We start from the raw sequence: 15,545 nt of genomic DNA, 5'->3' as shown, positions 1-15,545 counted from the left end.
CATAGATGTGTGCCAGAAAAATTTTCTCGAACAGCTTGCCTAGGACCGAGGTAAGAATAACTAGCTTATAGTTTCCCGGGTCCTCCTTCCTCCCTTTGTATATGAGAGGATTTTTTTAATGCTTACTTTTCTGATAATTTCTCCATAAAGTTTGTTCTTTAACAAAGACTGCAGAATAAGGCCTTTTTTTCAGATAATTCTACAAAGTATTACCCTGCTTAAAAATACAAAGCATTTCCTATTATTTTCAATAAAGCTAAAGCCACATGATGTCCTATGTTCTAAAGAAAACTGACCCCTATTTCATTTTACTGAATGAGGCTAAGGCCACAGCTTATTTTTATCTTAGATAGTGGCACTGTTCACCTGCTCTTCATAAAGTTCTTCTTTTTTCTCACAATATACAGGGTGATTATAACCATTTTGAGGTAATCTTGGCTTTACTTCCATTGGGAACATTCAGAAAGTGAATACTTTTAAGAGCACATTTTTAGCTAAGGGCAGTCTTCAGGTATCCTCAGTCCCATTGAGAACAATGCGTAATTATGGCCACTTCTTAAAATGCTAATTTTAATGAGTTTCTCTGAAAAGGATGAATTTGGGTTAATTTCTCCTGAATGAAAAAAACCTTCAGTTATGAGAAAAATGGCTAATGAAATAAAATAAATAATTTTAAATATTTTTAAGTGCATGGGGGGTGGAGAGAGGGAGGGAGGGAACAAGGGAGAGAGAAAAAAGGGAGGGAAGGGGAGGACACTTTTACCAAACACGCTTAACAGAGTGAAAAATGAATAGAAAATTTGCATTTACATCCATTGATTTGTTCAGGACAGCATAATTTCTTCAACTTAGCAAATTTCTCTGTGGTCACTTGCCTTTGAAAAGTCCATTTGAATTTTCCTGGTTATAAATGCTCTCCATATTCTTTAATGTTGTTTTACTAAATGTCCCTGTTAAATTGTTATATTTTACTATGATTATTCTCTTAAACTATTTTTTCTTCTTCTTCAGTAGATTAGTTCAAATCAGCATCAACAGAATTAAGAAGGAGTTTTATAAATTACTGACTCTCTATTCTAGTACTTTCTTATTTCTTCTGAAGTTATGAGATTGGAATCATCTCTTTGCTGTAGGTCTTTTTCCTTCCAACCAAATAACTAACAACCCTCATGGTAATTCAGTTCTTCTGACACTTTTGTCGGGTTTATCATGAAGGCTTTCACATCATATTGGCATTTCAATATGCTGATAATCTTTCAGTTGTCTGATCCAGATACCTCTTGATACCTTTGTTCTTTATCTATTGAGTATGTTCATTCATAAACACTTTTATCTAAAGTAAAAACACTATCCTGGCACTCGGTAGTTATTTAACTTAGCAACAGAACTTCCTGTTAGGTTGACTTGTGTCATTTACGAGTTCTATACCCAAAATACTTCAAAGAGCCTTAATTTACTTATTAAGCTTAATCAATCCACCTCTTTATGAAAAATAGTAATAAAAATAACTTCAAGTTGTTATTTCATGTATCACTGTAAGCCAGAAAACCAAAAAACTCCTGAGCTAAAACTAGAAATAATATTAGTTTTCTGAACAACATCTATTCCTTACTATTTTCAGTTTCTGATGTGTATCATCACAGCAGTTTATCATGTACCTAGTTCATTTTCTTTCTCCTTTTTTCTCTTCTTCTCTTTTTGCTGTGCCACAAAGGGACATAGGTATATTGCAGCATCAAACTTTCAGGTGCCTGACCTCATAGTGGAATGCCTGAATTAGATGGTTCAATTACCTGTACTATGCATGGAGAAACTTAGCTAGCTAAGATGGTCAACAGGACCTTCTGTACACAGAGGTATGTTTTAAATCCCAGCCCTCAGTAGGATTTAGTTACCTCAATAAACACTAAGAGGTGCTTCTTGGGACTTTCAGCTCAGACCCATCTCCTGAAGAGAGATCCAAACGCTCACTTTTGAAACACAGATGGAAAAAAAAGACAGTAATGCTTGTGTTTTTATCTCCTCCTTTTCTAAAATAACTTGGTGGTTAAAACACTCTTTCAAACTATGGGAAACTTGGCTCCAATTCCTACCTCTGCTTGAGAGAACCCTCAACTACATCTGTCAGTCCCTGGAAGTTTTCCATCCACCATGTTATAGGCAGGGGTGACCAATGTACAGCATGCATGACACAAGTATTATAGCTGGCACTCAAACCCCACGGAAGGGAGGTGCCATAATGGAGACTGGCAGGGCTCAGAGCCTCTGGTGGAGTGGATTGGAGTGGGAGCAATACATTGATGTGAGAGGAAGAGTCAGGTGTCACCACCAAGAGCCAAGCTTACCTTTCTCTGGCCCTGCAGCAGCTGCTGAATTCAGGGCTTTAGCTTCCCACTCACCATATAAAACTGCAACAGTGGCAGGGTAAGGAAGGCATTACCTTTCTTACAGCACTGTCATGCCCATGAACTGCTTTATGTGGCCAGAAGCTATGTGAGGCCATTGCTTGTGTTTCAGCACCCTAGGGTACATACTCTTCTGTGGCCTCTGTGGGCTGGTTATCAGAGCAGCACTCTGTGGGCAGAAGGAGTGGAGCAGGGAACTTAACTTGTGTCATGCCTGCCAAGTAGGTTAGCCACTGCTGTTACAGGCTATCACCAGCCAGGCTTAGGTGTTGGGGTGCCTTCACAAACTTCCAAGCCTCTGCCCACAGTTCTGCTGCATGTCTGTAAAGAACAGACTAGATTACGTCCTTGAGATAACCTCTTGCTCTAACAGACCTTAGGTTTATCCACCCAAGACCAGACTTTGTCATACCAGCAGAGAAAGCTTCCCAGTTTATAGGGGTATTTACCCTTCAATTTGCAAAATATTACAGATCCTCTCCTCCACAGAAGAAATATTGCTCTGAAAAATCACCTTTACTACAGACAATCAGTAAGGTATATGAAATAGAAAAAGGATTTATTATATAAGGATGATAGATCATACAAACAAATGTAATTATAGTTTGGAAAAAAGAAAGCAAAAAATTACAGACAGAGAAATATCTATTTCAATTCATTATGAAATGCATTCAGACCTAAAACCATTGTTCATACAAATATGACCATGATAAAATTGAATATAGCTCAACATTAGCTGTAAATAGAGGCCACATGCTACAGTAGTAATTCCAAGTCATAGGGAAATCTACGTATGGCGCACTGGGCAAGTCTACATGAGACACTACTGCACAGTGGTTACTGAACATTTATTTAGTACTTTTATAATCAAGTACTAAATAAATGCACAGTAACCAGAGTTACGGTGCAGTATCACTGGTAAATGCGTTTTTAGTGACACTACGGCACCATAGCCTAAAAATACTATGCTGTAGCGTATTAGCACTATTGGTGCTGTGATATACTACAGTGCAGTATTATTCAGCTACTGCACACCTAGCATCTTGTGCAGACGTGCCCACTGTATCCCAAAATTATCCTGCATTTGGATGTATTGATCATGATATAGGCTTTTTCTGGTTTAGGGCCTCTTATTTCCTTCTTTCAAGTTGTTCAGTGGAATTAAAGTCTGGAGTTCATATTTAATTTGCCTAGGGAACAAAAGAAAGATGGGGCATGATTCTGTAGCTTAATGATTAGCACACTTATCTGGGTACCAGTCTTTCTTCAAGAATAAGGTGTGTATCTTATGCAATGACTTCTTAATGTAAGAAGCATACTTATCGGATTGAACTATTTAAGCAAGGCAGATGGAGGAATACTAGGTTTGTAGATCCAGATCAGACTTAGGTTTGAGATAGGCACTGAGCTGCTCTGTCCTGTCAAGGATGAAGTACTAGGGATTCTCAGAAACATAACTTTAGGTGCCTAAGAAGGAATTTTAATGTTCAAAACCCAAATCTTTTTGTAGACCTTGGCCCAAAAACTATTGGGCTCTATTTTTGCTCCTTTAAAAATTGGCAGCACTGAAAGCTTCCCCTGGATTTATTACTGCTATTCTGACAATATCTAGCAATGTAAGATAGCTGAGTCTCTAAGAGAAAACCTCTCAAAAGCAAGCTGCCTTCTAAGAGTAGCAATGTTGCCCTGTCATCAAGCCAATGTTCTTCACAACAAGTTGCCTACTATAGAAAGAGACAAGTTCAACTACTTTCTGTGCCAAGTGTTTAAGTGAAATTACCTCCTATAGTTCTTTGATGGACTTCATTTCACCAGAGGGAAGCATTTACAACTTAGAAAGGCTGAAAAGTGTTATTTTCTCTGTAAAAAGTCTAACACCACAGGATTAACCTGAACAGATCGATGAACTTGAATTTCAACAAATCAATAAGCTTTGTTTCTTCAAATTAAAACTAGTGAGATACGGTCTCATTTAAAACATCCTAAATCAGCTTTAATACTTCTGAAACAATCTTTTTACATCTACAAGGAGAAACTGCAGAAAACATATAAAATCTCAATTAAACATAAAGTCAGACTAATCAGGAGCACCCAAAACCTTTGTGAACAGCTCCTTTAGTTAAAAGCTTTTAAAGTTACATTTAGAAACTGAGTAAACAAGATAAGACTTCTAACAAGAAGCAAAGATCTTAAATGTCTCAAAAATGTACCATGTGACCACAGAGCAGGAAGTTACAATGTAGATGTTTCAATGATTTCAAGTAAAAATCTATAAACAACCTACTTGTAGAAGGTGATATGCAGTAGTTTAAAAATATTTGAAAATATTTTAGCAGCCAAAATTGCTACCAACAATTTACTTGAATCCATGGCTCTGTTATGCACCCATGGTGATAAAGGATCGCTAAAGCTTAATCAACCCAGAGTAAACATGGAATATGCCTCACACCATTCAACTTCAATAAAATCTAACTTTATTTGTTACTAATCTTACTCCACTTCACAGTTCAGGTGGCCAATCAGTTCCTGAAAGTAGCTGATCATCTGTGGATAATTGCTGTTTTTCAGTCCAGATGTTGTTGGACAATGACACACCCAACTTTCTTGTCGCCCTGCCCCCCCTTTATATTTTTCCTTTAACTCTACTCCTCTGATGATTCTTCATTTCCAGGTACCATTGATTGTTTTTCCTGTGATCATCATACTATTCATGTTTTTATCCCGTCAGTGTACTCCTTTGTTTCAACAAACCCATCGCATGCCTACATCTTAATTTGGTATTTTACTGGTATCTTAATTTGGGCGTGCCCCGGACTCCTAATCTGGTCTGTCCATCAACTCCAGAAACTCAAAGAGCTCTAAAGTTGGGCACTGTCCAATTGGTTCCCTCTCATCACCTTTCATTAATATATCCAATCATGTCATCCATCTGATTTAGTCAGATAGTGCCAAGTTCAGTTAATTTCAGCTAGTAACAAGGCTCACATTGTACACACCTATGTTGATAACACTGGAACATAAGATGCCTGTAAAAGTGAGCTTAAGGCTAGCTGATAGTGAAGACACAAGTAAAAGAAAAGTACAAATAATAATGAGGCTGTACAAAACTTAAGTAATAGTTAAATAAGGCTGGATATAAGAGAAAAGTTCAAATAATACTATAATTCACCACTCAAGCAGGTGCAACTAAAGCTAAATGTGACAAGATACACTAACAGCTCTGATCCTTAACAATTATTTATAACCTGTAAAAGATCATTTTTGATATTGTGGATACAAATAAATTATAGGCTTTTTTTTTCTCTGACCAGAAGAAAAAAATTACATAATTTTCTTCCCTTAACACTCTTTCAGTGTTGACAAGGCCACTGGGGCTGGTCTTCTAGATTTGGCAGGTGCACATTTTCATTAACACATGCCAGGAAAAGTAATAGAAAATTAAACTAGTTTGCTTGTGGGTGTGGAAAATTTGGAATAATGAGGCAGACTAAGGGGTAAAGATGGCTACGCACTAAAGGTAAAATTTTACCCAAACACCTGGCTGCTTAAACAAGCCATTTGCTCAAAGCTACTTGCAACCCTTTCTCTAGTACAAGTGTTAAGCATGGGGAAAAAGGCCACTCAGCAATAATCAATGTTTTGTTGCATGAAATGTGTTGTGAATAAGATGTCTATATTTAAAGTAATATGATTTAGACCAAGCTACCTGATGAAGAGTCCTTAGAGGTGACTAAAGCTTTGATTTTACAGTTAGCTTATTTTACAGTTAGTGCTTTGGAAGCCATCAAACCCATAACGAGAGAGATCAATCAGATTGCTTTTATTGGTCTACTGCGTACAATACAATATAAACAACAAAAATATCCATTGAATCAGACATTTAGGGAGTTTGAAGTGTACTGCAGAGGAAGTTGGGATTTCAGCATAGAAGGTAAAAGCTTTATAGTTAAGATATAAATGATATACTTTCATTAACTTATTGTCATTGATGCATATTTTTAGTCTTCAAATCTTTCCGCTGTATTTTATTATGTTGAGTTGAAGTTTAAATTTTAAGGAATTGAATAGATAACTTCTTTCTCCTGTTTTACCAGCAGGATCAATAGCTCAGGTGTTTAATCAATTGGTTACATACATTAATATCTAAAGATTTAAGGAACAATATGAGTCTGCAATTGACAGACTGCTTATCTAGATAGAATTGTATGTGAGTATTAAGTACTAAGCTTTATTTTCTATAAAAAGTATGAACAGAATAGCAAAATGTCAAATCTGCCAAAGATACTCATATCAACAGAAACTAGTACAGTAGGCCAAGTGAAAGTGACTACTAATGAACAGAAGTACAGCAGCAACCATTTCTAAGACTACTAGGTTTGAAGAAATAATAGCTATCTTAGTTCATAAAATAATTCAGAGTTTAATTTTTGCCAATGTCAAGAATTAAAAAAAAAAAAGTCAGGCCACAAAATGATAAGCTTGATTACAAATCATGAGATATTTTCTTTAAAAAAATACAAGTTTATTTTCATTTAGCTTCTAACTTCTGTTGCTCTAGTTTTTCAAATTTTCACACATTTTTCATCTACATTTAGGGCTAGAAACATGTTAATGACCAGTGCAGACAGTATCTCCAGCTATAACATTGGTGCTATACCATTTTAGTTTTTTAGTATTATTAAGCACCTAAAGTTATTCAGAAATGGGGAGGTGAGAAAAAGGGTTTACATGGTGCGGATGTTCAGACATGGGTGACACTCTAAAGCTGAAGATCTGGCATCTGGATTCTGACTAGATAACAGGACTCAAAACATTTAGAGAACTAGTAGCTGGCTCTTGACAACAATTTGATGTGTAGTCAACAAGGAGTAGTCAGCCAGATACTGTCTAAGTAGGTTTCTGTGGATTCCACTAGAGATTTGTATACAAGTTAGCAGAACAGGCAGTGTCATTATACCAGCCAGCTTAAAGCAACATTTCTGGATAGAAGAATAACAAAATAATTTCAGTTACTGGAGGACTTCTAAATTCTTTTGTGATTAAAATATGTTGGGTCCAATTCTGATGCCAGAAATACTTCTGTCAAATTTGCCCTTGAACAAATGATGAACTCATTGGATGCATCCCCACGAGTGCACAGGTGGTTTGCAGTGCCATAGACCCATCTGCAGTTCTGCAAACTGCATGCACTATGTAGGTGTTCACCACACTGCTAATTTGCAGTGATTGATGCCATATATCTGGACTTTTAAAAAGTCTTTGATCTGGTATCCCATGATCTCCTCATGGAAAAATTGGCCAACTCTGGCCTTGGCTACATCACAGCCCAATGGCTGGGGAATTGGCTCTGAGGTCAGACCCAGAGAGTGGTAGTCAATGGAAGTGAATCATGATGACCAGTGGTGCCCTCCAAGGCTCCGCCCTTGGACCTGTACTCTTTAATATCTTTATTAACGATGTGGACATTGGTGTCAGAAGCAGACTGACCAAGTTTGCCAATGACACGAAACTTTGGGGTAAAGGATCCATGCCTTAGGATAGGCTGGTGATCCAGGCTGACCTTGACAGGCTTAGAAAGTAGGTAGGTAAAAACCTGATGACATTCAAAATGCAATGTAATCCACCTTGGTGAGGAAAAAGCCTGCATCACTCTTACAGGCTTGGCAGTTCTATGCTCACTAGCACCACAGCCAAAAGGGACTTGGGGGTCATGATTGACCACAAGATGAACATAAGCCACCAATGCAATGTTGCAGCAGGTAAAACAAACAAAACTCTGGCTTGCATCAATAGATGCTTCTCAAGAAGTTCTCAGGATATCATCCTCCTGCTGTACTTGGCCTTGGTGAGGCTGCAGCTAGAGTACTGCATCCAATTCTGGGCTCCACAACTCAAAAAGGATGTGGAAAAGCTTGAGAGAATTCAGAGGAGAGCCATGTACATGATCAGAGCAGAAGAGAACAGGCTTTATGATGAGAGGCTGAGAGCCATTGGACTCTTCAGCCTGTAAAAGCACAGGATTAGGGGTGACCTGGTGGCTGCCTATAATTTTGTAAGGTGTTTGCATCAGGATCTGAGGGAACACCTGTTCACCAGAGCACCCCAAGGGATGACAAGGTCAAACAGTCACGAACTCCTCCAAGACTATTTTAGGCTGGACATAAGGAAAACTTCTTTACTGTCTGAGCCCCCAAGACCTGGAATAGACACCCTTCAGAGGTCTGAACTCTTTTAAGAAACATTTGGACGCTTATCATGCTGGGATCTTTTGACCCTCGCTGACTTCCTGCTCCTGGGGCAGGCGGCTGGACTTGATGATCTTCTGAGGTCCCTTCCAGCCCTAATGCCTATGAAATCTGCAAAATCTACAGTGGTAACTTTTGACACCAGGAGATCCTGGCATCAAAAAACCCTGTGTGAGAAAAAAAACAAGACAGCTCATATGACGACAGTGTGTGCAGCCTGAAACTGGAGCTTGGCCGGCCACAGCCATGCTCCAGCTGCCAGCCATACTCCGTGCACCCAGATCACCACGGCTGGAGCCCTGACCCCAGGGCCCCACGTAAGGCTGCTGGGGTCAGCCCAGGTGCTGGCCCCAGCCTCCCCTACCCCACACCTAAGACAACTTGTGTACCAGAGCATGCACGCAGGAGCCACAAAAATGCCACTATTTGTCCCCAGGGAATGCACATTCTTGCTCATGGGGTGTGCCCAAGAGGTATAGACGGGAGATTTTGCAGGTTGCAAATAAAAGGTGAAAAAAACCATCAGTGAAGTCTGATTTTCATGTTGGGAGAATGGTTTAGTATTTAGCACAGCAAAATGTGCCTATATTTAAAGTCAGTTAGCAATAGGTCAACAGTTTTTGTAGAGGAAAGTCCCCCCACCTAATTTTCTGGCCATGGCTGCAGGTATAAAAGGATGGGAGGCTTTCCTGTCTTACCCATCAAAAGAAGGCACTACAAAGACAAGCAGAACAACCTAGTAAACTGCAGGAATTCATTTAACTTGATTTTAAAGGTCTACTAATAGATATACCAGCAGAAAAGTGGTATTACCTGGAAATATATGACATTTTAAAGTTTTGTGTTGGCACAGCTACTAAAGGAAAAAGAGAACAAAACAGTAAAACAGTTACAGATGTATTGATAAAACACCAGTTTTAGATCAGCCTGTGAAGAGGAATCTGCAGTGTTTAGGAAAATAATCCAACTAGCAGCTACTGAATGAAGTATGCTGATAATTCTCACAAGAAAACCACTCTCTCTTCAATCTCTCAGTCCTGATCCTCAAAGGAAACTTACAGAACACTTCCCAGAGACGAGCCTATGAACTCCACTTCATCAGCCTTCTGGATATTAAAAATCATGGACTAAATATAGAAATTGGATTTATGACACATTATAACCTGCCTAACAGCTGACTTCCCAGGTACTTCTCTACTGTTCATCCCCCTTCTCTCCCCCACCCAGCCTGTCTCTCACGCATTGACTCCTCAATCTATATTTTCACTGACTGCCTGTCTTGTATGCAGACCAGCCCAGCCTCTGGCTTTTTTACTTTTCATTCCATCCAAGAAGAGCACACACCAACTGCTGAAACTTCCTTAGCCTGACAAAGGGTTTTTGAACCTGAAAGCTTGCTTAAAAATTGTTCCCCAACTATTTAAGTTGGTCTAATAAAAGATATCAGATTCACCCAAAGAACCTTGTCAACCATTATCTTCTTGCATACAGCTTTAGTCAATGAAGACCAACAAGGCTGGGATACAAAGACATATTTGCTGTCTTGCCATGTAATACCAGCCAACTCTCACCTATCTATTATTCTCCCTTTCAGTTTCCACAAACCCACACTTTCCTGTGACTTCATATTTAAGCAGCAAAAGTTAGCAAGAGATCTGCACCTACACCAGCAGATGACACTGTAGAATTTTACATGAGCAACTGGCAGCCAGCGTTCCACATGGTGGAAGAACAGATTTGTTGAAGACAAGCATACCAGGTATAAGATGCCAAGAAAAAAAAATAATATGACATCCCCATTCAAACTTGGCCAGTTTAGATTTCAAAAATCGACCTTGTGAAAATATGCCATAATATTTGCCTGTCCCTGCCCTTCCAAGACAATGTAAAAACAAAAAGTCTCAAAATTAAAACAGCAAAGGTTTAAATTATGATGATCTGTCTTTAGGGAGCTTACTGGGCTTTTCCAATCCTCTTCCGTGTTCTTCTAGAAGGGATGGTTGCTATTTATTGCCTTTATTCCTTTACTTATAAAGGAAAGTGATATGTTTTATCTGGCTGTCATTACTTTTCTGTTCCCAACAATTAGCAAAATGCACTAGGTTACAACCCACTGTGAAATCTTTAGGGCTATTTTACAAGACTCTCAGTATTTGTTTTTTCCCCTTGGATCAAATATATCTACATGTGCTGGACCAGGTCTCTAATCTCACGTGAAGGTACATCTGCTCTCTAATGAACATATGGATGAGATTGAAATAAGGAATGTTCCAAGACCAGTATATTAAGTACATGAAACTATTCTCCCCTCTCTAAGTTGAGCCTGCAGCAGTGTGGTAGAGACAACCAGATTGACAGCATGAGTGTGTATTCAAGCAGTTACAATTTAAAAATCACTCAGCAGTAAGCATCAAGGAGTGAAAAAGTTAAAAAGAAAAAGAATGGCTATTTCCAGCATTTTGTTTCAAGAGTAGGGAACTAAAAAGAGAATGCCAAAAATGAAATTTACATGCAAGCAGGTACTAGCAGCTCTTTGGAAACTGCCACAAATCTTAACTTGGCTCATGGAAAATACAGGAAAGTGTTTACAACAGAAACACTCAGCACCTTCACCCAATGCTAGCTCAATCTCAGCTCAGTATTTATAGTCCAGGGTAGCCCATGAGTGCAAATTTCACACAGCTGATAAAACTGAATGGCCCAAGTTTCTTCACAAACCTAGTCAAGCCTATCAGGAAGAATGTTAAATGGGACAACACTGTTGACTACCCAAAAGTAACAATATACATTAAAAATGAGAGCTAGCTGTAGCCGAGTCTTTGGCTTCTGGGTCCTCTGAGGATTTACCATCATGGTTGATGATAAATGTATGAAGGAGATGCACCATTCATTTGGGGACGCGGTACAGGTACTGGAAAACTCACTTTTTGTGCCACGTTCCTGAATGCAGAAGATGATGGACATGCTCAAGTTGACTTACACTGATTATCATGGAAACTGAAAATGGAACTGGACTTTCTCTCAAAAGTTCAGCCAAGGTGGCTGCAATATCCAGTGTCTACTGACAAAAATGTAACATGTCTGATGCAAACTGGTATTTAGGCCACCTATACTAACACAAACAGTGTGAATAAATTAACAATTGTAAATAAATTAACAAATATTTTTGACAGATTAAGGCAATTCTAAAAAAATGTACAGGAGACTATCAAGAGGTTAAGTCTGCTTTTACTCCAAGTTTGCTTGGAGAAGAAAATATATACTCTCATTGCCAGAGTATACATTGATCAAGACACAGACATACTTTACCACCACCACTGGGTTTTTTTTTGCCCTTTGTGTCCATGAGTTACATGATCCTTCACACAGGATCATCCTGAAATGGACAGAGATTCCTTGCATACTAGTGATGTGGACCCAGAAACTATAACCACTCACCCTAAAAAGGGTACTGTGCTTGGTGTGGGAACCCTGCTAGCACTCCTACAAGCTACTCGGCTGGTGATGACAAAAGTGCAGAATTAGCTTCCCTCTAAGATGTACTGATGTAGTAGACCACAAAAAGGTTGCTCCCCTCCCCCAACAGAGTCCCTCCACCACACACCCCACCCAGCAGCGGTAAAACACCTTCTTCCCTGTGAAAACTTTGTTGGTGTCTTTTGTGTGCTGTCCTGAGGTGGGGAAGGGTGGGGTGGGGGCATCTAGGGGCCAGAGCCCAGGGACAGGTACCCAGCCTCTGGCCATTCCCCCATGGGTGTGTACACTGCAGCGAGTGTGGTGGGTATGAGGTTCGCCCAGGGGCAACAGTGGCCACTGCTCTCCCAGCACAGGTGGCTCCCCCTCCTGCAGGCAGTGTCCAGGCCCAGCAGGCCAGCATGTGGACCTGACCCCTCTGGAGGCAGCTCCAGCTCCATGCCTGTGTGAAGCCAGGGCTAGCAGCAGACCTGGACCCAGGTAGGGGGCCCAGGTGGAACTGGACCTGGAGTGGGGTCTGCAACAGGGACTGCTGGCTGCTGGAGACAGTGCAGGATCCCCTCCAAGGCCCAGGTGGGGGCTTGCTGCTGAGCAGTGGGTGGCTGCCAGGGGGCAGGTGGGGCTAGGTTCGGGAACCAGGCAGCAGGTGGCATGAAGGCGACCGCCAAGGCCAGAATGGTGTCCAGCTCCTAGCGGTCATGGTCTGTGATCTGAACTGCGTAGGCCAGGATGGCATTCTGCTCCTACAGTGCATTATTCAGGGCCAGGAGCTGCACCTGGAAATCCCTGTCCACTCAGTCCCTTGCCTTCTTGCACCAGTCCCATGCCTCCTCGTGGGTGATGTTATCCACCCATCACCTGTCCTGGTAGGCCGCATCCTCCACCCACCAGACCCAAGTGTTTGCCAGCTGGTCCTCAGACACCATGACCAGGCAATTCAGGAGAAGGGTCCTGTCCAAGGTCCTCCTCTGGCAGAACTGTTGCATCTGTGAGGCTCTGCCTATGTGCAGTGGCAAACCTGAGGCCGTATCCTGGCTACCAACTGAGGCCTCTCCCCCACGTGGAGCTGCAGACCCTGTAGAGCCTTAAGAAAGAAACTTTGTGTGCGTTTGTAACATTTCAGAGATACAAAGTTCTATACCAGGGGCCTGCATGCTGCCCAGTCTTAGATCAGATGTTGGCTGTGCATGGTTGCCCAAGCACCATGGTAAGTTGGGAGGGCAGGCCCGGGCTGAACCTCCCACAATCTCTGCTTGCTCCCTGGGGCTACTGGGACACCAGGTGCTGGCCACAGGCAGCCTGCTTCCCCCACCCCATTCCAAGGGTGGGAGAGGCCAGGCTCCTGGCAGCACCTTCTGCCATGGCTCCAGACCTCACTGCCCTTCCCTCCCCTCCTGCAAGCTAACCACTCTGCTGTGCTGCCACCCAGCCCATGGAGGCCAAGCTTAAGGGGTGAAGGGCTCCTGGACATCTGGGATGAGGAGCTGCCTGTGCCCCCACCCTCCTTGCAGGAGTCTCTTCTGGGGAGGCACTTCAGGGCTAGACCCTGCTACCTCACTGCTGTGCCCCAAGCATGCCTATTTTTTGTGCCCCAAGAGATATGCAAGGAGTTGTTTTCTTGACTGAAAAGAAAAGGACCTGCTGCTGATGGCCATGGTGCCCTGGGCACACCCGTGCACCTGGCATGGGACCCTGAGCCACAACAGTGTGGGGGAGCAATCTTCTCCGCAACCTCTGCCACCACCTGAAGGGCTACCTGAGGCTGTGCTATAAGGCCCTTCCCCCCTCCCCCCCCACAGCTGAGGAGGACATCAGGGCCAGCACTGATGCATTCCTCAGCGTGTGAGGGGCCCATGTCCACCTAGCTGTGGAGGCATGGGTTGCTCAAAAAACAGTCTACCCAGAGATAAGATACTCTGCAAGTCAGAGTGACCAACTGCAGAGCCCTTGGGATTTCTGGTTTTGGTAAACAGACTAAATTAGGAGGAGACCGGTAAAAGCCCAGATTGGGATGTGTGCAGTGATGGGCTTTGGAAACAAAGGAATAGATGACAGGACATAACATGGACAGTATGATGATCACAGAGAGACCAATCAGTGATGCCTGTGGTGGGCCAGTACTTAGCCACCCACCTCACTGCACCCAACCACCTTCCAGGCTCCAAATGCCTCCCTGGGGGTGCCTCATGTCTGGCTGATCCCCTTCCTGGAGCATACCCACTAGCTTGGGGGTATTGCTACCACCACCAAGAGATGGGCTTGATTCTGGCCTAGTAGCCCTCAAGGGTATTTGACTCACTTCAAGAACTTGGGATGCTTCCCTCAGTCAGAAGCACAAGAAGTGATTTCCCTTAGCCGAACCAAGGGGACCCCAAGGCATAATCTAGACCCACTCCCTATAAGTCTCCCACGCCAGGTACAAAGGAGAACTTTATTGGTTACAAGGAGTATGGTTGGAATAGGGTACAGAGTTAAGTAGTATCAGAGAAATCCCATAGAGCAAACAGGGTGGCTGGGGTAGCCTTTGATCACACATCAGAGTTGCTGCAAGCTATATATCTAGTTAGATCTCAGGTACCTTACTTACAAGTATCACCCAGAGGCAGATGGAGATTCTCTCTAGGGACAAGCAGTTCATTGATCATGAGTTTTCAGAGACAGCAAGTTTCATATGGTCCAGCTCTTCTCCCTGAGTTTTCATCACGGCTACCCCCCACCTCCTCCTGGGCAGTCCTTAAATTATATAGCCCTTATGACCTCATTTACCTGGTCCAATGGAGGCCAGCACCTGTTGGCTGCCAGCCAACCACTTTGAAATGCATCACTGGTTGCTGGGCAGACTGGCAGTCTCTAGCCCACTAGGGAGCCCAAACCCCTCACCCAGGTATGTGATGTCAGTCATGTAGGCAGAGAGAGCAGGTTTCCCCTCTCCGTCAGGAATGTAGAGTCATCAGAGAGGAGAAAGAATACAAAAGGAGCAATTTCAGAGCAGAAAAGTGTCCCCAAGATGAGAACCCAAGGCTGTCATGGACAGAGGACACACAACCAGCCCATAGGCCTTGGCTTTTGACCTCGAGGCTGCTAACGTCTGACATTCAAGAAAGAACCTCAGAGAGAAGCTCATGTATTAGCCACATGTAGCTTGGCTCTGAACGCTGGGACTGGTAGATATAGAATTATTTGCATTATTCTGATCTGCTATCACTGTGTATCAGTAAAATTCCCCTTTTATTGAATGGAGAGGTAATTGTTGGTCTGAGGGTTTGGGTCTACCCAGAACAAGGTATCTGGGTCATATATCCAATGCCAACGCTGCAGAGTAAATTAGTTTACTCCAGCCTAATGGGGTGGATTGATAGGTGCTGAGACCCCGCTGGGACTGCCCCTTCTGAGGTCTCACTTGGTTTCTTAATTAGCTGTG

The sequence above is a fragment of the Gavialis gangeticus genome, unplaced genomic scaffold (genome assembly GCF_001723915.1).
Source record: "Gavialis gangeticus isolate Ggan-Ray unplaced genomic scaffold, GavGan_comp1, whole genome shotgun sequence".
NCBI lineage: Eukaryota > Metazoa > Chordata > Crocodylia > Gavialidae > Gavialis > Gavialis gangeticus.
Note: the sequence above shows the minus strand (reverse complement) of the source record.